The sequence below is a fragment of the Erinaceus europaeus genome, chromosome 21 (assembly GCF_950295315.1).
Source record: "Erinaceus europaeus chromosome 21, mEriEur2.1, whole genome shotgun sequence".
NCBI classification, from domain to species: Eukaryota; Metazoa; Chordata; class Mammalia; order Eulipotyphla; family Erinaceidae; genus Erinaceus; species Erinaceus europaeus.
In genome coordinates, this window is record NC_080182.1 from 13,798,477 (window position 1) to 13,820,738 (window position 22,262).

General features: G+C 38.0%; 1 non-coding gene and 1 pseudogene across 1 annotated transcript; one reads left to right on the plus strand and one right to left on the minus strand.

Moving 5' to 3' along the window:
• The first annotated feature begins 1,691 nt into the window (after positions 1–1,691).
• On the plus strand, positions 1,692–9,247 carry LOC132532429 (large ribosomal subunit protein eL33-like; annotated as a pseudogene).
• Positions 9,248–16,867: 7,620 nt separating this feature from the next.
• Positions 16,868–16,974, minus strand: LOC132535370 (U6 spliceosomal RNA). Its single transcript, XR_009547152.1, has one exon. It is a non-coding gene; the product is annotated as a U6 spliceosomal RNA (small nuclear RNA).
• Between the last annotated feature and the right edge of the window lie 5,288 nt (positions 16,975–22,262).

Here is a 22,262-nt window from a genome sequence, read left to right on the forward strand (position 1 = left end):
GAAAAACAAGGAAAAGTGAGTGTATGTGGAAGTTAATTTCTTTTTTTAAAATATTTTTAATTTTTTTCCTTTTTGTTGCCTTTATCATCATCATTGTTATTGCTATCTTTGTTGCTGGATAGGACAGAGAGAAATCGAGAGAGGAGGCGAAGACAGAGAGGGAGAGAAAGATAGACACCTGCAGACCTGCTTCACCGCCTGTGAAGAGAACTCCCTGCAGATGGGGAACCTGGGGCTCGAACCGGAATCCTGATGTCAGTCCATGTATTTTCCACTATGTTTGCTTAACCCACGGTGCCACTGCCTGGCTCCCTGGAAGTTAATTTCTGCTTATTATTCCTTTCTATAAAATAGCTGTAACATATTTACTAGCTAACAATAGTTGTTGTTTTGCTTAGCTCAGTTTATTTTTTCCAGGTCACCTCACCAGTCTAGCATCATGTCTTATATGTATATCTCTTTGCAATCACAGTTTCTGATTCTCAGATCATTAAGGCCTCTGTGTTGATTACTGTGGTTTAATTATATCATTTTTGGCAAGAAAAATCTATCTTTTAATTAAAGTTTATTTATCTAAAATAATAATTTTATCAGGGAGTGAGAGAAACCCCAGAACACTGCTCAGATGTGTCATATTTTGATGCTAAGGGTTGAATTTGGGAACTGTAGGTCCTTGTGCACTTAATTTGGGAATGCTATTATTGAACTTTCCCCTCAGTCCTTTTCATATAAATTTATGCTTTTTTTTTCAGGAGTTTCCTTTATGTCGTTCTAGTTTTTGAGTTTCAGGAAAGTCACAGCCAGAAAGTATGGGTCACAGGGCAGTTCAAGCCATTGAGTTTCAGTTCTTGGAGGGGAATTATAATCGTTTCCCGTAATTTCTCAATTGATTTTTCTTGGAATTTGGGTTTTGGACAACAGTTTCTCTTGAATTTCTGGGAGGAACTCATACCTGAAAACACTGCTGGTAAAATGTGTTTCAAGTTCCAAATAAGAGAATTACAGTTGTGAAAACCGTTGAAAATGCCCTTTATGGCCAAAGAGACTTTATAATGTGACCCATGTGCCTATTTTACCTTTTCCTGGGGCATATATAAAATTGTTATTACCAAGCTGATTGCTAGCAGGCTCTGTGAATCTCTTTTCAAAAGAGCTTTATACATAGTTTAGCCAAATATAAGAAACTATTATGAAACTTTATAAGTTACATAAGCTTTGTCCAGACATCATACTAACTTATAGTTTTAACACTAGATTTAAATAATAAAGGGAGAAAGACACTTTGTCCCCAGTTTGACAAATCAGCCAAAGTATACCTAGTATCCCACATCTACACACCAGAGGACTTTATAAACAGGGTCAAGGCATCTCCTCCTTTTAAAGCATTAATCCTTGGTGCCATCCATCAGAGGTTAGCTACGAGTAGAGGGTAGTGTCTTCTATGTTTGAGTAGTATACCTGGTTTTTGCAAACTGTTATAGCATTTTTTTTCACCAAAAAGAAATTTGTTAATATAAAAGATAAAAAAAATATTATGAGCAGTCTCCTGAGACTTATATCCCCCTTCTATCTTGGTCTCAAAGTGGCCTTGGCAAGTATTTTGCTAACAGTGGTTTATGATTGCTGTTGCAAGGGGATAGTCCCATTTAGAACTTCTAGAAAATGCTGATGATCATCAAGAGAGACTGAAGATGGCCAAGAGGTAGCTCAGTGCACAGTATTTGCATGCTCAAGGCCCCAGTTGTTCCTGCTTTAATGCTCCGAAGTAGCACAAACCACAGTAAGTGGTACTCTGGTCTCTTTCATTAAAATGAAGAAGAAAGGAGAAGGAGAAGGAGGAGGAGGAGGAGGAGGAGGAGAAAGAAGAACAAGAAGAAGAAGACGAAGAAGAAGAAGAAGAAGAAGAAGAAGAAGAAGAAGAAGAAGAAGAAGAAGAAGAAGAAGGAGAAACAAACAAAAAGAAAAGGAGAAAGAAAAAAAAAAAAGAAACAACAACAAAATATTCTGTCTGGATACCCCAATCTTTGACCCACAATCCACTCTGTGAATTCACTGTAGCAATTACTATTCACCTCACTTTTGGACACCTTAGCCACTTTTATTCTTCTTCTTTGAGCTTAATCCCAACAGGGCCAGACCAGAAATGCTAGAGGGTGATACCTGAGATCCTTATTCAATGACTAAGGGTAGTTGGTGAAAAAACAAACAAACAAACAAACAAAAAAAAAACCCAACCCAGCATTCTCATCCATCAGTTTGGACACTGCTACAGGTTTTATCTACACAGATAATCAGAGTTTCCCAAAGGGACTGATATCTAGTTCCATGGAGTGGCAGCTAGGGAAAACCCACTAAACTAGAACACTTCTGCCACACTTCTGTCTCAGGGCATGTGTTGGGTGGGTCTGAACCAAGATGTCAAAATTATAGTTTCACCCATTCTATTACTTTTCTCCTTGCAGTGAGTAGGAAACTAAATTGGAGCACCTGATGGTCTTTTTCTGGCATGTATTCACTTGTTACCCCATTTCCACCTCCACCCCACCCTCCAACCTGCCTCAACTATAAACCCTCTACTTACAAGCTTCTAGTCCTCCTGGAAATACTAGGCATTACTAATTCTGGTGCTAAAAAAATGAGGTTGCTTTGGTGAAACAGAAGATAGAAAAGATAGGTACATATCAGCTTCCTGCATACAACCCTTCACAGTTCACTAAGGCAAGAATTTCTGAGGAACATCCGGAAATCCAGACATTTCCTTTTATTGTTGAAGCTCTGATAAAAGCAAGCAGAGCAAATCTCTGATGCTATACCCACTACCCACTCGTCCCCCACTCTAAGATAATAAATTGTTTAAAATACTTTAACTCTTAAGATATATTGCTTCTGCTATTGCTTTATTCTATTTATAGTTCTAGTCCAGCAGTTCCTGGAACTGTTGACGCATAACACTTAAACCAACTGCTGCAGTTCAGGACAAAACTGACAGCTCTTTCTAGGTTATCTAATTAAGCAAGTCTTTAAGGTATAGAACTAGGTTAAAAAAAAAAAAGAGCATGTCATTCATTTTTAACTAAGTAGTTTTTTGTCAAAATCAGCACCATCTATTTTCCCCCTGATTTGTTCCCTATGTTGTCCATATCTCAAAGTGATGATACTTGGAGCCAGGTGGTGGTGCACCTGGTTTAGTGTATATATTACAGTGCACAGGGACCTGAGTTCAAGCTCCCGGTCTCTCCCCACCTGCAGGGGGGAGCTTCATGAGCAGTGAAGCAATATTACAGATCTCTCTCTCTCTCTCTCTCTCTCTCTCTCTCTCTCTCTCTCTCTATATATATATATATATATATGTATATATATATATACATATATATATATTTCCTTTAAATTTCTCTGTCTCTATCCAAAAATGAATAAATAAAAATATTTTTAAAAGTGATGATTCTTTAAGCCCCTTTACTCACTGGGGACCATAACTTCTCTCTGAGCTGCCTTTTCTCTCCTCCCTAGTCATTTGCATCTTGAACACGTTACTTGGGACAACCAAAGACTGTCTCCAGAGTTTTTCAAAGTCAAGCTCTGGATCTACTACCATGTGGAATTGTGGTTAAAGAGCACATTCATCAGGTCCCACTCTCCTTAGGTGACTCAGTGACACTTTTGGGAGAGGCCCAGTGATTCTGTTGTGCACATAGGATTGAGAACAACAGGCTTTGGTATTCAATGTGACAAGAGTAAAAGTTTAAGCTATGAAGCTTGAATGTAAGCTCTCTTTTTCTCTTTGAGGACTGAATTCATGGTGGTGACTTCATGAGTTGGCTGGGTCGAACTAGCCTAATAAGTTGTTACTTATCCCTAGGTGTGACATAGACTCATGCTAATGGCTTCTCCTTTAAAGTAAAAAAAATAAAATAAAACAATGAATAAATTGTTTCCAAAGAATAAAACACACCCCAATTTTTTAAAGTAAAAAAACATGGCAAGTGTAATCCTAACAGTATTTTTATTGAGACAAAGATAACTTTTGAGGCAAAAGAAAAAATAAAAACTTCTAGCTTCTTGACTTATACTGTGAAGCAAAATCAAGATTTGTTTGCATTTTTACTGGGGAATAAATATTTTCATTGCTTTCCCTCAAAAATCAGTGTTTTGGGTGATATCTACAGTTCACATCTCCTGTGGTCTTATGTAAACACTGTTGATTTTTCCATCTGTCAAGATGCTATTAAGTAAATTCAGTCTCTTTAGAAATAATCATTGTTTCCTGGCCTTAAGTTTGGAAGGATTTCCAAAGAAGATGACAGAAGTTTGGAATAGAATCTCACTTGGCATTGTCATGAAGGAATTCATTATGGGCATATATAGTATAACTTAGTTCAAGGAGGAGAGGGGATTTTCTTTGGAAACCCATAATGAATGTATTTGTGGATGTCAACAAACTTTTGTGAGAAAGCATGCATAGCTGAAGTGAACAGAGAGCTTATTAATGAAATAGAGAATTGGTTGACGATTCAGTTGATCTGGTAGGATCCTGGTGATGTCATTTAGCATCTTTCAGCTTTCTGAGTAATGTGAAAAGCACACATCTTTTAACAAAGAAATCCATACTTGCTACTAGTGAGAGATGGTGGCATATGATATTTTCTCATAAAATGTTTCTATTGTATTTTGAAACTTGCAGCATGCTCACACATTCATTTGCACAGGATGATACTGTTTGTGACTCTATTAGTTAATAAACTCAAGTCTTTATGTCAGCACTACTTCTGTATGGGAGATGTTTACTATGGGAATTTATTAAGAGAGATTAGTAGCTGGTGAAAGGAGTCTAGACTCCTGTACCCTGGATAAGTTTGTAAGTTACACAGTCTTTCCAGCCTACTGAGCCATCCCTCCCCTTTTAGATCTCTGTCTCTTTTCATGCTCTATAACATGAGTACCCAGAAATGTGAATGAATAATATTTTGCACAGTTTTTCTATTTATGAGTCATTGGCCCCAAAGATCAAAATTCAATTTTTTTTCAGTTTTTAAATTATTTGAACCTTTTGTTACTCTCCTATTCATTAGTATCTGTTGTGTTTCAAAATTGACTTCTAGGCACCTATTAATAGTAAAACTATTCAACTGAAACCGTAGAAACCTCTGGAGGAGGAGTAGTTCCAGGTATTTGGAAGAACAAGTATCTTTTTGTTTTGTTTTGTTTTTGCCTCCAGGGTTAATGCTGGGGTTCAGTGCCTGCACCAGGAATCCACTGCTCCTGGAGGCTATTCCCCCCCCCCTTTTGTTGCCCTTGTTGTTTTATCTTTGTTGTGGATATTATTGTTGTTGTTATTGATGTCATTGTTGCATAGGACAGAGAGAAATGGAGAGAGGAGGGGAAGGCAGAGAGGGAGAGAGAAAGATAGACATCTGCAGACCTGCTTCACTGCTTGGTGAAGCGACCCCCCTAAAGTAAAAAATTTTTGACTTTAGGATGCATGTCTCAGTTTTATCCTAAAGTCAGCTCTGAAGCCTCAGCTGAAGTTCACTGCCTATAAATTCTTAGGGTATAGTCTACACACCACTTGCGTTGGCCATACTCAAGGACTGATTAGAAATGGAGAATCGGGGAGTCAGGCTGTAGCGCAGCGGGTTAAGCGCAGGTGGCGCAAAGCACAAGGACCGGCATAAGGATCCCAGTTCGAACCCTGGCTCCCCACCTGCAGGGGAGTCGCTTCACAGGCGATGAAGCAGGTCTGCAGGTGTCTATCTTTCTCTCCTCCTCTCTGTCTTCCCCTCCTCTCTCCATTTCTCTCTGTCCTATCCAACAACGACAACAACAATAATAACTACAACAATAAAACAACAAGGGCAACAAAAGGGAATAAAAAAAAAAGAAATGGAGAATCCAGGTTTCACCACAGAACTGCTGAACCAGAGTCTGCATTTGGATAGATTTCTTCTTTTTAAAGAAATTTTGATTAGTGATTTACAAAACTAAGATAAAACTATAAGATCAAAGTAAAAATTATAAGATAACAGGGGTATGATTCCACACCTTTCCCACCCCCAGTGTTCTGTGTCCCTATTCTCTCTACTGTGAACTGCATTAGTTCTCTCAAAATCACAGATAGAGGTTGACTATTGTTTCTGTAACAACCTATCATTATTATTTTTTAATCTCACTTCTCTCTCCGGTTCCTGATGGAACTGGAGTTCAGAGCCCTCTGGTCTGAAATAACACTAGGTAAGTGTTTCCTTAACACTTCCCCTTCTGGAGGTATGGGATCAATTCATTTTTGGGGTACAGAAGGTGAAAGCCCATCTGCAGGGGGGAAGCTTCAGGAGTGCTGAAGCTGGGTTGCAGGTGTCTCTCTGTCTCTCTTGCTCTCCCTCCTCAAATTCTCTCTGTCTCTATCCAATAATAACACATAATTTTTTTTTTATAAAGTGCACACTAAAATGTGTGTAGAAAGTGGACTAGATACAGGGCAAGAGTAGATTCAGGGTTATCATGTGGAGGTGTCTGTAGGGACCCAGTGGACAGAGGCTAATTACCTCATGGTGGAAGTAATGAGGAAAGAGCTCAGGATTAAATCCATAAAGAAAGAAGAAAGAGAGAAAGAAAGAAAGGAAAAAAGAAAGAAAGGAAGGAAGAAAGAGAAATGAAGGGAAAAATTCTTTCTTCTGCTACTAACCTTTCCTGCTCAACTTATATAGACAACAGTTCTTTGCTGACCTTTTGCTTATCTAGAGCATCTCTAGGTCTTTGAATTAGTGGTCATTCAACATGACTTAAATCTCTTTCTACAAACATTTTTGTTTATCAGTACCTTACATACATTGTAGTTGAGTTGAAACAAAGGTAAAATTGAGTGGAGAAAGGGAACTAAAAATCCCTGAGTATCTAAACCTGAATGGTGTACCACGAATACTGCTTACTACATCACATAGCTGACAAGTGGCTGATATCAAATAGCTATAAAGAACTCAAACAGCTAAACAAAAAGAAAAATAAAAACAAACTAATAAAAAAGTAAGTAGAAGATATGAATATTTTTTTTCTAAAAAGAAATGATATACATGGTCCATAGACATATCATTAGAGAAAAACAAATTCAACCCACAAAAAACACATTGAGTGAGGAAGTGTGGGGTAGTGATGCATCTGCCTAAGTGTATATACACATTGCCGTGCAGAAGGACCAGGCTTGAGCCTCAGCTCCACACCTGCATGGGGAATGCTTCAGGAAAAGTGAAGCAGGTGTGCAGGTGCCTCTCTATCTCTCCCCATTTCTTTTTTTTAAAATTTATTTATTGGAGAATTAATGTTTTACATTCAACAGTAAATACAGTAGTTTGTACATGCATAACATTTCTCAGTTTTCCATATAACAATACACCCCCACTAGGTCCTCTGCCGTCCTTCTTGGACCTGTATTCTCTCTCCATTTCTATCTCCCCTCCCCCCTCAATGTCTCTTTCCTATCTATTAATAAATCAATTAAAAAAAACACTTTGAGATTCCACCTCACACTTGTGAAAGTGGCCTTTATCAACAAAATGGAAAATAATAAGTATTGGAAAGGATGCAGAGAAAGAGGAACTCTATTATATTGCTAGTGGGGATGCAAACTAGTGTAGCCATTAGGTAGAACAGTACTGAGAATCCTTAAATACAAAAAGAAATACCTTCAGGGGTTGAGTGGTGGCACACTTGGTTGAGTGCACGTTATCAGACATCGCTTCAAACACTAGGCCCCTATCTGTGGGGGGTGGGAGAAGCTTCATGATGGAGCCATTATGCAGGTCTTTTTTTTTCCTCTCTCTCCGTACTCTCTTGTTGTTAAAATTCGGAGGCTCCAGCTGGCCGGGCTAGCTTCACGGGCGGGTAACAAGAGACGACCAGAGACATATGGCTGGGCAGGGAAGCTGTATTTCTTTATTCAGGAACAACGATTCATAAACTAAGACAAACTAATCACCAAACAGAACTCTGCTGCCTCTTTCCCCCGCGACGGCGCCAAGCACTCTCTAACTCTGGAACTCTGGAACCCACTAGCAGGACTGATCCAATTTTCTTGGCAGGGGGAGAGCTAGAACAAACCAATGTAAAGCATACAACACCCTCTTGATTTCTGGCTGTCTCTATGCAATAAATAAAGATATTATTTTTTTAAAAAAAGAAATGCCTTATGAGCTAGCCATACCACTCATAAGTGTTTATCAAAAAGGCACGAAAACACTAATTCATAGGGACATATGTACTCTCATGTTCAGAGCAGCATTATTCATAATAGCTAAAATTTGGGAGCAACTTACATGCTTATAAACAGATGACTGGATAACGAAGGTACAGGACATATACTCAATGGAGTGCTACTCAGCAATTTACAAAAAGCTAATATTGTTTCCTTTGAGACAAAATGCATGGAACTGGAGGAGATGATGCTTAGTAAAGTAAGGAATTGAAGGACAACTACTGGATGCTTTCACTCATATGTGGAGTATAGAGAAGACCTTTGGGAGGTCTATAATGATTATCACTAGAGGGATAGAGATACAGAACATTGGTGGTGGGAGTAGTGTGGGACTATATCCCTAAAAAAGAAGTACTGGCTTAACTAGTTTCCACACCCTAATGAAACAAATATTTGTACCTGCATTTTAGAGATGAAAAGACAAGGCTCTGCTCTTCCGCCATCTTGGGCCTGTGCAGGTCAGCTGGACATGTAAAGCTACAGCTATGGCTGGAGGCTGTGGTTCAAAGCCAATTTTGCTGGCTGTAAGCCAGGCCTCTGGAACCATAGGGAGCACACAGCTCTTCTTAAAATCAAAGGCATTTTATGTTCGAGATAAAATGGAATTCTACCTCATCAAGGGATGCGCTTATGTGTACAAAGCAAAGAACAACACAGTGATTGCTAGTGGCAAACCTAACAAAACCAGGGTAGTCTGGGGAAAGGTGACACATGCTTATGGCAACAGTGGGATAGTTCATGTGAAGTTCCACAGCAACCATCCTGCTAAGGCCACTGGACACAGAATCCGTGTGAAGCTGTACCCATCAAGGACCTACATTTATTGAAACATAAATAAAATTATAGATTTGAAAAAAAAAGAAAAAGAAAAAAAGAAGAGACAAGGCTCTGGAGGCAAAAATCTCACCTTTGATGGTCAGGAGGTAGATGTAGAATTAAAATTTATACCAAAGGATCAATGATTCTTATATGAAGCTATCTCTACCACAAGGCTCCATAGAGTAGTTAAACTACTTCTTCCTTCATGGTTTACCAACAAACAAGTGACAATCAACTGCTTTCTTGACTACCTCTTTTTCTTCTGGATCAAATTCACTAGAGACAGAGGATAATCAGAGAAGACTCTTGAATCACCAGGTTGATAACTGAGCCCAAATTTCCCATTTTATTTGTAAGCAAGGGCCTCAAATATAGAGATTGTTTACTTTGTACACAATTTTCTGAAACTTGGCCATATGTTTTTGCATCCCACAGATGATTAGAAACAGCAAATTAAGAAAGAGTGGGAAGTAAGTGAGAACTAATAGCTGACAAGCTGACATCCAGGGAATAAGAGATTTAAAAAAAAGCAAAACTAATATTCACAGATATAAAAAGTCTAGAAATCTGGGTAGTAGTTGGTCACTAATATAGAGTCTAACTGTCTCATAGACTTTACTAATTCCTGAGTTCATGACTTCACAAATTATAGAACCTTAAAGTCAATGCAAATCTTATTTAACACCCAAAGAAGGAAACTCCCAACATAACACGTCAAACTAGTCATTTGATTTCTACTTGAGCCCTTCCATAGATGACAGTGGCATCTTTCTTTTTTTGTTGTTTGTTTAGATATTTTTAGAATTATGTAAGATTCTTGTAATCTGCCTGTCAAAATTTCTTTGTAACATCCACTAACTGGCCAGTGTTCAGTGCTTTTGCCCATGATAATAATTCAAATACTAGTAGACACATGTTACCGGTGTAAAATGATGACCAGAAACTTTAGGACTTATATTTGTCAAGACCCTCTTCCCTATTTCTATTGCATTTCAAGTCTGCTGTAGATTATATACTATGGCCACAGCCAGGAAAGTTCCATCACATTTCTGTTCAATTTTAATAAATTAAATAGTCCATATTCACTTTTTAAAAAATTAATTAATTTATTTTGTTGCCCTTGTTGTTTTGTTGTTGTAGTTATTATTGATGTCATTGTTGTTGGATAGGACAGAGAGAAATGGAGAGAGAAGGGGAAGACAGAGAGGGGGAGAGAAAGACAGACACCTGCAGATCTGCTTCACTGCCTGTGAAGTGACTCCCCTGCAGGTGGGGAGCCTGGGGCTCGAACCGGGATCCTTCTGCTGGTCCTTGTGCTTAGCGCCACCTGCGCTGAACCCGCTGCGCTACCGCCCGACTCCCTGTATTCACTTTAAGTTCTAAACATAAGAATGATTCTTTGATTTCAATCAGTCGATCAAATATAGTAATTAAAGCCATCACTTTTCATTGGGGAAACATATATTTGTTGGTTGACCCAACATAACAAACTCATTCAATTAGTAATTTTTTTTTTTTTTTTTTTTGCTTCCAGGGTTATTGCTGGGCTCAGTGCATGCACTACGAATCCACTGTTCCTGGAAGCTATTTTTTTCCTTTTTGTTGCCCTTGTTGTTGTTTTATCGTTATTGTGGTTATAATTGTTGTTGGATAGGAAAGAGAGAAATGGAAAGGGGAGAGGAAGACAGAATGGAGAAGAGAAAGATAGACACCTGCACACCTGCTTCACTGCTTGTGAAGTGACCTCCACCCCTGCAGGTGGGGAGCTGGGGGCTCAAACCGGGATCATCACTCTGTCCTTGTGCGTTATGATTAAACGTCATGTGCGTTTAACCCACTGCGCTACCGCCAGAACCCCTGGTTAGTAATTGTTATTCATTGTTATCCTCCCCTAGCCAGAGACTCATGAGATGGCACATGGTATTTTGGTTACCCATGTGTAATTAGATGTTGAATATGGCAGAGTTTGGGTGTGAGAAATGAGGCTTTAATAGTCGAGGACTGGGTAGACCAAAGAGGAGAGTGCTTGCTAATGTGACAAGGAAACTCCAGAATGTATGCTTCTTGGACATAGCTTATATTCAAAATGAGTTCATTATTTTGTATATTTTTTAGCTAGCTAATGATTTTATTAACAACTTAGATGCATTTTGTATTAAAATTATGATTTCTGTTAAACTTGCTTTAGGCTTTATTACCATTCACATTTAAAAATTGGGTTATATCTTATACTTTATTATAGTTTTTATTTACCATCTACAGTCAAAGAAATGGGGGTGGCTATTTTACAGTCAGGTATGAAGCACAGATAAATACCTGATTTTAAAGGAAATCCATAGGAGGGCTGGGAAGATAACATAATAGTTATGCAAAGAGACTTTCTATTCCAGAGACTTTGATGTTCCAGGTTCAGTCTCCAATACTACCATAAGCCACATCTGAGCAGTGCTCTGTTATTAAAAAAAAGAAAGAAAGAAAGAAAGAAAGAAAAAGAAAAAAAGAAAAAGGAATCCACAGACACAGTGCATTCTTTTAGTCCAAAAGCGCTCTTTATTTGAATCTGGCATCAAATAGATATCTAAAAGTAGATATCTGTCAAACTCTAAGTATTCAGGAATAGCTTTGATTATTTTAACTTTCATATCTGCAGTTTAATACATTAAAAATTATATGATACAATTAGTTTAATAATTACAACACTAAAGAAATAAGTCATTGGGACCACTAAAACATCTCACCTGAGTAGTGTGTCTACTTTGCCATGTTCATAGCCTAGGTTTGAGTGTAGCCCCCACAGCATTGTAGAAAGCTCCAGTACTGTGGTGTTTTTCTCTCCCTCCCTCTGGTTCTCTTTTCCTACCTGAAAAAGTCAGCCCACAGAGCAGTGAAACTCCTGTGACATCACGTGCACGCGCACACGCACACGCACACGCATGCACGCACACACACACACATCTGTGGTGTACTTTTATATATCTATTTAAAGTCTTTTTAGTTTTCCTCTTGAAAATATAAGAAAACTAGTGATATTTGAATTGTATATTTATACATATCTATATGATATTTATAATTGGTTCTGAAAAATCTTTGTTCAGACCTGTTGCATTTTTTAAGAACATGGTTGATAACAATATTTTTGGTAACAACTTTTATAAAAAGCATTACTTAAGCTTCATAAATTGGTAATGTTTAGTAACTTCGACACTGCCTGAAAAAGCAAAGATAGAAATCAGAATTCTAAAGATTCTTTAAGAGGGTGTGAGGTTGTACAGAGATAGCATACTTGGCCTTAAACAACCATGTTTCTGCTTTCCCAAAGTTAGTCATAACCAAATGATAACATTAAGGCTAAAATATACATATAATAAAGGTTGAATTATTCAGTATTTAATCGACTGGAACTTTCAGTCAGCTTGATAAATTACAGCACAGTATTTAATATTCACTATGACTCAGGATGAGCCTCTGCCACTCTTTTACAAACATTGTATTGCAGAAACTTTAGTATAACTTTTAGGACAACACAGTAACCTTATTCAAGTAACAGAAAAAAATCTTTGAAATAAGTTGTACCATTTCCATGTCATTAAATAAGTTGTACCATTTCCATAGACAAGTGATGTTCGGAGAGGTTTAATTTTTCCATGTCACATGATGAGGAACAGGGACTATCTTTGTGCTCTGCTTCACCCCATTTGCAGCTAACAGTTGTCACATGCTATTTTCTTTTTGAAAACTTATGATCTATACATCTTGGATAAAACTGAGTACTTCATTTTCAGACAAGTTAAATAAGATATTTATTAGTGTCACGTATACTGGTCGATCCTTCTATATATTCTACCATGCTCAATAGATTACATAATTAAAGTTATTTTCCCAGTGTTATTGATAGGATTGGGTATCGTTATCCATCCAGTATCTATTCATCCACTTATCAGGGTGCTCTCTTGACTGTCGGCTTCTTAAAGTGGAAGTCTAGAGTTTATGTATTGGAGTTGGTGGCTTAGACTTAAGAGCAAAGATAAGTATTCACCTCACTGACTTTTTTTCTAATAAGATTTATGGTTTATTTATAATATAAATTTGAGTTGCTTTTACAAAGTAGAAGTAAACATTTGCCATTTGCTTCTATTGATTCCATTTTCTACATACATAAAGAATCCTGAATCTTTCTGAGTATAGCTATCACCACTGTCCACTCACCATTGTGACCTTCGCCTGAACGTCTTTAGTATTTAGGCTGGTGTCATTGTTTCTATTCAACCCCTCTCCCAGCCCTACAGATCAATTCATTCTAGTACAACTGAGTGTTCCTCAAATCTTATCTCATTTCTATGTCTAAAATTCTTAACTGATTTTCCATTAGAGATCTGTCAGCTTTGACCCCATGCGTCTTCACAGTTGATCTCCTTTTGAGCTTTCTTTACTCCTAGTGCTTTGGTTTCTTGTGGTCTCTCTTACCTATTAAATTATACCCAATTTTTGAATATTTTGTGACTTGCTATTCTTTTAGTTTGGAAAATGGATTTTCTCCCCATGCACTTGATCAACCAACCTTCAGGATTCTGCTTAAATGTCAGTTTCTTAGAACAATGGTTGTTGAGTCCCAGAGTAGGCAAAAATCTCAAATTACACACTCTCACATGCTCCTCCACTTTCATAATATTCCAAAACTTTCATACTTGAATCAAGCAAGAACACAGTATTCCTTATTAAAGACTGACTTCTACACTTGGCTGTTAACTTAATGTTGTTTCTTTTCTTTTAAGGGGGAGGGGGAAAGAGAGAGAGAGAGAGAGAGAGAGAGAGAGAGAGAGAGAGGGAGAGGGAGAGAGAGAGAGGGAGGGAGGGAGAGGAAGAATGACTACAGTACTGAAGCTTCTTCCAGTGCTCTTAGTATTCCCAAGTGGTATACCAGGAGCTTGAACTTGTGTCACAAGCATGGCAAAGCAGGCACCCTCCTATGGAGCTATCTCACCAGCTCCATACTGTTTCTTATTGACAATTATTTCTCCCACTGCCCTAGCACAGTGCCTGACCTTCATAAATAGATCATACTGATAACACCTAAAACTAATTTTAGTGATACAGCTAACATTAATCAGTATAAAATTATATAAATTCATTTTATTCAAGTAAAGAAACACTGAGTTTCATAAACCAACCTATTGTTCCTACACAAGGGAAATAGAATGCTAGAGATTGAATTCCCTAAAATAAATAGTTTTGTAATTTCAGTTGCTAGGATAAGACAGTTTTTATAGTTGTTCTTTATCTCAAAGTCCTTCACAAATTATTTTACAGCATTCTTAAGAGAGTACAATTGATTAAAAATTTACTAACATAATAAATACTCTGCATTATTCTCACATTTATTTACAAAAGGTGTTACCAGCAAATCACCTAATCTAAACTCTGGTTTTTCTATTGCCTATTCCTTGACTTTATCTCAGTGCTTGTAAAATGATTATATTCTCAAAAGCAGTATAGTAATTACTAAAGAGTGGAAGAAGAAAAGAGGAAATGAAGAAAGATAGGGAAGTAGGAAGAAAGGGAGCTTGCAAAGGATGGAGGGAGGGATTTGGGAGGAAGAGAGGGATAGAAGGCAGGGAGAAAGGAAAGAAGATAATTTTCTCAATAAGCCTTTCCAAACTGAGCTTTCTAGCTTATCTAATCTTATACTCTATTCAAAGACCTTCTTCCCAGAGAACACTTTTCACCCTTCCAACTCTATGTATGTATCCTTTTTTCTTTTTAATTTGATTAAAATATTCAAGGTTTTAAAGCCAGCATTTTGTAACTCACATCTGGTGCACAGAACATGAAGAGCAATAAGTCTGTGTTTTGCTCTTGGAATAATTCCCGCAGCAAACCACATGCAGACAGTCAACATTCCTGAAAGCAGTCGCTGTGATTTTTTTTTTTTTTCCAAGGAAGGGTGTCAAAAAGAAAGTGCTAATGGATTGGTAATGAGATAGAGATGAGATAGAGATAGAGATGATAGAGATAGATAGAAATAGAACAAAAGCTTTAAAAATACCTAGAATCCGATACTCTCAATGTATGGTCTATCACTAGTGACAAAAAGAAACATTTTAAGAAGTTGGTTTTAATTTTAATTTATATAATAAAAATGAGTCTCTTCATCAAGAGTCACTGTTTATTTTCCATTACTGTGACATGCTCAGTAGAGGCTCCTCGTTGGAGGTCCACACAGTTCAGAGAAACTATAGACCCTAACTGCAATCTATCTGTAAGTTACTGTGCTTAAAGTTCGTGGAATCCCTCTCTCAGATCCATGACGAATTTACTGCTGACTTATAGTATGCCAAAAACTATATGGGCCAGCAGAAGACAGTAGCACAGTTTTATTTGATGTTTAACTTGGCAGCTGCAACTTCGTTCACCATAGTCTACAGAACCAGAAATCCACCTAACCTCAAGTTGCCTGAGGTTTGAAACTGGTCATCCTGGCCTATAAAGAGGATCCCACTTTTAGTACAGAAATATACCCATGACCTCAATGGAAATGAAGTATCCGTGGATGTTTAATGTCATCTATTATCCTTTAGTCAAGAATGTGTCATAATGTCCCAATTTCTTGTTGTAATTTTAGTAGAACTAAACTAAAACAACTAGAAGTTATATCATTAATTTTATTTAGTGTCAATTGAAGTTGCTATCTGATATAACCCTGCTCATGTGGATGGGGTAAGATACAATTGCTTGTATAGAATTATATCCCTCTTATCCTATGGTATTCTCAATCATTATTAAATCAATAATAATAATAATAATAATAATAATAATAAAAGAAATAATAAATGCAGGCAGGGAAGATAGCTTAAACATTCTATGCCAAAAAAGAAAAAAAGACTTTCATGTCTGTGGCTCTCCAAAGTCCCAGGCTCAATCCTCTGCACCACTATAAGAAAGAGCTGAGCAATGCAGCAATGCTCTGCCCACTTCCCCCATTTCTTTCATTAAAATAAGGCAAACAAAATACATGAAATGCAAACCATAAAGAAAAGATACAATTGCTTTGTTTGGTAAAGTATTAACTTTCTAATTCAGAAACAATACCATTGGGTCAAAGAGACAGTTCACTGGGTAGGGTGCCTGCACTGACAGATGTGACATGTGTGGTACACAGGTTCAAGCTCCAGCACTAGATGGGGGGGTACTATGTGGACATGAAAAGCTTTGGTGCTGTGGTGTCTTCCACTCTCTTTTGCTTTCTTTTCAAAAAATATTTATTTATTTATTTTCCCTTTTGTTTCCCTTGTTTTTTTTTATTGGTGTTATAGTTATTATTGTTGTTGTTATTGATGTCCTCATTGTTAGATAGGGCAGAGAGATATAGAGGAGGGGAAGACAGAGAGGGGAAGAGAAAGACAGACACCTGCAGACCTGCTTCATCGCCTGTGAAGCGACTCCCCTTCAGGGGGGGGAGCCGGGGGCTCAAACCAGGATCCTTATGCCGGTCCTAGTGCTTCACGCCACATGCGCTTAACCCACTGTGCTACCACTGACTCTCTCCTTCTTCTTTTTTATCGTATAATCAGTTCCTTCCTTCCTCCCTTCCTCCATTCCTTCCTTCCTTCCTTCCTTCCTTCCTTCCTTCCTTCCTTCCTCCATTCCTTCCTTCCTTTCTCCCTTCCTCCATTCCTTCCTTCCTTCCTCCCTTCCTTTCTCTCTCTCTCTCTTTCTTCCTTCCTCTCTTTCTTTCTCTCTCTCTCTCCTTCTTTTTTTTTGGTATAATCAGTTTCAATCATGTGCGATCAAAGCACTTTGTCATCGTTCAAAAACATGGAGCGCTTCAGGACTTTGTGTGTCATCCTTGCACAGGGGCTCTGCTAATCGCCTCGGTGTCTTTCCAGTGTTAGTGTGTGTGCTGCCAAAGTGAACACCACTGTCTTTCTCTTCATCTCTGTCTCTTCATCTAAATGAAAAAATTGACTTGATAAAGTAAAATAAAACATGAATGAGTTCCCCAGTACTTACAAAAATAAATACATAAAAGCAACAACAACACATGCACACTTTCATACTTTTCCTTTGGAAAGTCTCCTATTAACCATGATTTTATAAATGAACCTTGTTCTTGATATCTGCTATGTGTTTAAAGATTCTTAAACCTGATGATTACAAATAAATATTGATGCCCAAAAGTTGGGTGGTGGCACACCAGTTAAATGCAGTTATTATCATGCTCAAAGACCTAGGTTCAAGCCCCTATTCTCCACCTTCATGAGAGGTGAAGAAAGCCTGCAGGTGCCTATCTTTCTTTCTCTCTATATCTCCCTTCTCTTTCAATTTTTCTCTGTCCTATCCAAAAAGAAAAAAAAAATAGAAAGAAAAAAGAGGGGGAGGAAGAGGAGGAAGAAATGGCCACCTGAAGTGGTGGATTTGTAGTGCCATCACAGAGCCCCAGCGCTAACCCTGGCGGCAAATAAAGATCCAAGCTCCACTAACAGTCACCAAAGGTTACCTACCAGGTGATTTTAATTAGAGTCCAGGGTTGAAATCTAACTATGAATGTTTTCTTTCCTTCCAACTTTCTGATCTCCCTACTAAGAAGGCTTTGCTATTGAAATTTTAAATATCAAGGAACTGACATTTGAACCCATGTCTATGGGATTTTTAAGTCTGTTTTTTTTTTCCCCTACCACTTTACATTTTACATTTCTTAAGACTGCTCGTGAAATCAAAGAATTTTCATAGAAAGGTACTCAACCATTACTAAGAGAAAAAGGGAAAAATCAATTCTAATGGTTAGGCTAAAAATAGAAGATTTATTTAAGGCATAGAAAATTCTCTGAAGTTCTACAGGTTTGTCATGACAGAGAACTTGATGCATCTTACTTGGTTACATAATGTTACACTGAAAATTCTGGCATTCAATCCCCATTAGTCCCTCTGATCACTGAAAAGAGGGCACAACATTGACCTACTAGCCTTTTTCTATCTATATGTATTTTAATTTCATAGAGATACAATTTTATTTTATTTTTAAAAAAGAGTAATTTATTAATGGGAGAGATTGAAAATCAGTGTATCACTCCAAGATCAAACTCAGGGCCTAATATTTGAGAGTTCAACACTGTGCCACCTTCCATGCTGTGGAAAGCACAATTTTCAAACCATTTTCCTCTGATGTTCAACCTCTTCCCTAAAATGTAAAAAAATAATAACTGTTATGTATTCACTAGTTCTATCATTGTTGGGTATTTCCTTTGATTCACTCAACACCTCCTTTATATTTGAGAGCATAAGAAAAAGGTGATGAATAGCTCAAATTAATAGTTCAAGGGCATGTGACCCTCACAATATTCTCAAAAATAGATGGTTATCCTGATGTAAAATTCTAATTTCGTGGACTAGATAGGATGACTTTATTCCAGATCAAGCACTGTATCCCCTCTGACCTTCATTTTCATTTGTTCTCTGTGAGGTAGCTTCCTATAGCACATATAGTATGAATTGTAGAGTCACCAAGGTACTTAAGGTAGTCCTTATTTTATTTATTTATTTTTTTATAGAGACAGAGAAGGTAGGGAGGTAGAGATCAAAAGACAGACAGGCAGACAGACAGACAGACATTAGAACTTCCTTCAGTGCTGTGAGGGCTAGGCTCAAAACTTGGGAAGCAGTGCACTATCCAAGTGAGCCATTTTGCCAGTCCTTAATGCAGACTTTGCAATTCTTGTTGTCATTTTCAGTTTTGGATTCATCAGCATATCCAGAAGTGACCAGGTTCTTGAGAGGAAGAAAAAATTGCATTGATAGAAATCACAGGCAATTATTTAAGATTTATGATGTCAGTCTGTTCTATAACATAGGCCTAAGGAAACTTTGCTTTTTTTTTTTTTTGCTCTTTTTTGTTATTTGTTTTTTAAAAAAGGTCTCAATGAAAGCCTATTTCTTCTGAGGTACTCTTGCAACCAGGCTTGTCTCCATGTGGTTACAGATTCTAAACCAGCAATGGCTTTGCTTGTATATTGGTTAGGAAGGCTAGAAACCTACTCAGCCTTGTTTGAACTAAATGGGATTTTATGCAAATATAATGGGCAAAATTAAAAAGCAATGTGCTGGAAGTGAGGCAAGTAGGAAGTAACTAGTCACCTTCCTCTCTTGGTCCTATAGTCCAGGACCTAATGTTAATTTTCTTTGTACAGTTCTCTGCACATCAGCTTCACTCTATTTTGTCTTCCTATGTTTGTGTACAACCCAACATGGCCAACCAGCCCCAGTTGGTCACCAATTCAGAATGTACAAGTGTAGTTTTTCAAGTGGTAGGGAATGTAGTATATTGGCGATTCAGCCTTTCTTCTGGTGGGCATAGGAGCATGCTGAGTGAGGATCACAGGATGGGTATCAGGCTGATAGGCCAACAGATGATGGTATTGTTTCTATGTGCCAATAGAGGCAGGGTTAGGACTAAAGGGGAAATACCACATGTACTTCTATGTCTGCAGGATAAACAGCTACTAAGAAACAATATCATTCAGAGGGTTCTTTTAGCTGATTTCTCTTCCCCTGCCTAAGGAAGAACCTTTCCAATGTGTTTAGAGACTAGGTCAGATAATACCCAAAGTCCCTGTCTGCAGGAAGAAAGCTTCAGCAGTGAAGCAATGCTGCAGGTGTCTTTCTCCATCTCCCTTTTCCTTCTCAGTTTTTGTCTGTATCCAATAAATAATAACTAAAATAAAAGAAAACAAAATCTGAAACTGGAAAAAATGCATAAAACTAGGAGATCAAGTGATTGAAATCCCTAGAAGCTAAACATTGAGCCTTTCTGAAATAACCTTGAACACTAGGTCTAATATTTGGATAGCGGCCCCCAAGACATGCCTAATTCCTAAAATTTCAACTTAACAATATTAATGTTCTCCTGATTAGAAATAGAATCTTTGCAGATGCAAGATAAATTTATGAATATGAGATCATCTTAGGATAGTGTGGGCCCAGATCTAATGATACTGATATCATTCTGAGAAAAGAAGGACATTGTCAAGCAAGCCATATGAAGATGGAGGCAGAGGCTGGAGTCTGGCACATAGTGACTGTGGCGTCTTGTCACTCCAGTTTTGTCATTTCCCAAGTGTTTGGTGATATCTTGAATAAAGTTAGGGCCTATCATGATAAAGATAGAATGTTCCACCAGTCTCATGCCACTAAATTAATCAGGATCAGATTTATTTTAATTTTAAAATACAGGGGGTTGGGCGCTAGCACAGTGGGTTAAACGCACATGGCATAAAGCGCAAGGACCAGCATAAGGATCCTGGTTCAAGCCTCCGGCTCCCTACCTGTAGGGGATTCGCTTCACAGGCAGTGAAACAGGTCTGCAGGTGTCTATCTTTCTTTCCCCCTCCCTGTCTTCTCCTCCTCTTTCGATTTCTCTCTGTGGTATCCAACAATGAGTGACATCAACAACAACAATAATAACCACAACAAGGCTACAACAACAAGGGCAACAAAAGGGGGGAAAAGGCCTTCAGGAGTAGTGGATTCATGGTGCAGGCACTGAGCCCCAGCAATAACCCTGGAGGCAAAAAAAAAAAAAATACATTAAGTACATGTGCTCTCAAGAAGTGTGCCACCACCTGGGCCCGCCTTTCATTTCTTTACTTACTGCTCTTAATATAATCACCTCTAGTTAAATTAATTTTGTCCCCATTCCAAATAAACACAGTGATTTGTTTCAGTAGTCAAGTAGTATAATGTCTTTAGGAACATGAGTGCCAGATCTCTTTGGCAGTCAGACTCCATCAGATATGTTTCAAATGTGAAATAGCAGCTTAATTTAAATGTAGTCAACATTTGGCATTTGTCAGGATTTATTTATTTGCCACCTGGGTTATCACTGGGCTTCAGTGTCTGCATAAAGACAACACCATACTCAATGGCTGTTTTTTTTCTTTCAACGTTAGAGGTAGAAATAGGGGAAAAAGAGGAAGAAAATGAGACATTTGCAACATTGCTCCATGGCTTGTGAAGCTTCCATCTTGCATATGGGGACTAAGGGCTTAACCTCAAGATCTTAGCGCATAACCATGGTGTGCTCTGTACTGGACACATCATCACCCATCGCCCAATAGAATTTGTCTTTTGATGATAAAAAAGCACACCAACCTAAAATGTATTTTTTTAAAAAAATTTTATTTATAAAAAGGAAACCCTAACAAAAACCATAGGATAAGAGGGGTACAACTCCACACAGTTCCCACCACCAGAACTCCATATCCCATCCCCTCCCCTGATAGCTTTCCTATTCTTTACCCCTCTGGGAGTATGGACCCAGGGTCATTATGGGGTGCAGAAGGTGGAAGGTGTGGCTTCTGTAATTGCTTCCCCAATGAACATAGCCGTTGGCAGGTCAATCCATACTCCCAGACAGTCTCTCTCCTTCTCTAATGGGGTAGGGTTCTGAGGAAATGGGGCTCCAGGACACATTGGTGGGGTTGTAGGGCAGAGGGTTTTATAGAATTACCTTTGTGAGCACAAAAACAAAAATTTTGAAAACAAGGGCTAACAAAATGTTGTAGTACACTTGGATAGTGCACCTGCTCTGTCATGTGTGAGGCCCACATTGGAGACCAGCATTAGTAGAAATTTTGGTGCTATGGTATCTCTCTCTCACTTCCTCCCATATATATATATATTTCTCCTTCTATTCTATAAAGCTGACCAGGAGCAGTAAACCCTGGTAACAACAGAAAACAAAAAAAATTGAAGACTACTACCCTAGCATAGATCTTAAAACATAGAGGAGCTAGCTAGTCTTCACAAAGAAAAAAAAAGTCAAGTTGTTGTGCAAGATGGTTGTACCAATTTACACCTTTCCCAGAAATTTATTTTGGTTGCTAATTGGTCACTTGAATCTACTAATGAGCTAGTTAAATTTCCCAAGAGTAAGAAAATATTTCTTTCTTTTTTTTCTTTGAGAGAGAGGCCTCGTGGGATTGCTAGCTAGCTCCCACTTGCTAGATCCTGCCATAATTGCTTACAACATTATGTAACTTTCATCTAACATTGTAGTATTGGATGTTGACATTTGTATATACTCCATTATGGTGACCAGTAAAAATCTAGTTTCCATCCTATATCATAAAATTGGCCCCTGATATTCACTTTACCAATGCCAAACCCCCTTTTCCCTGGTAAACCATTATTCTAGTCTCACAATGTAGAA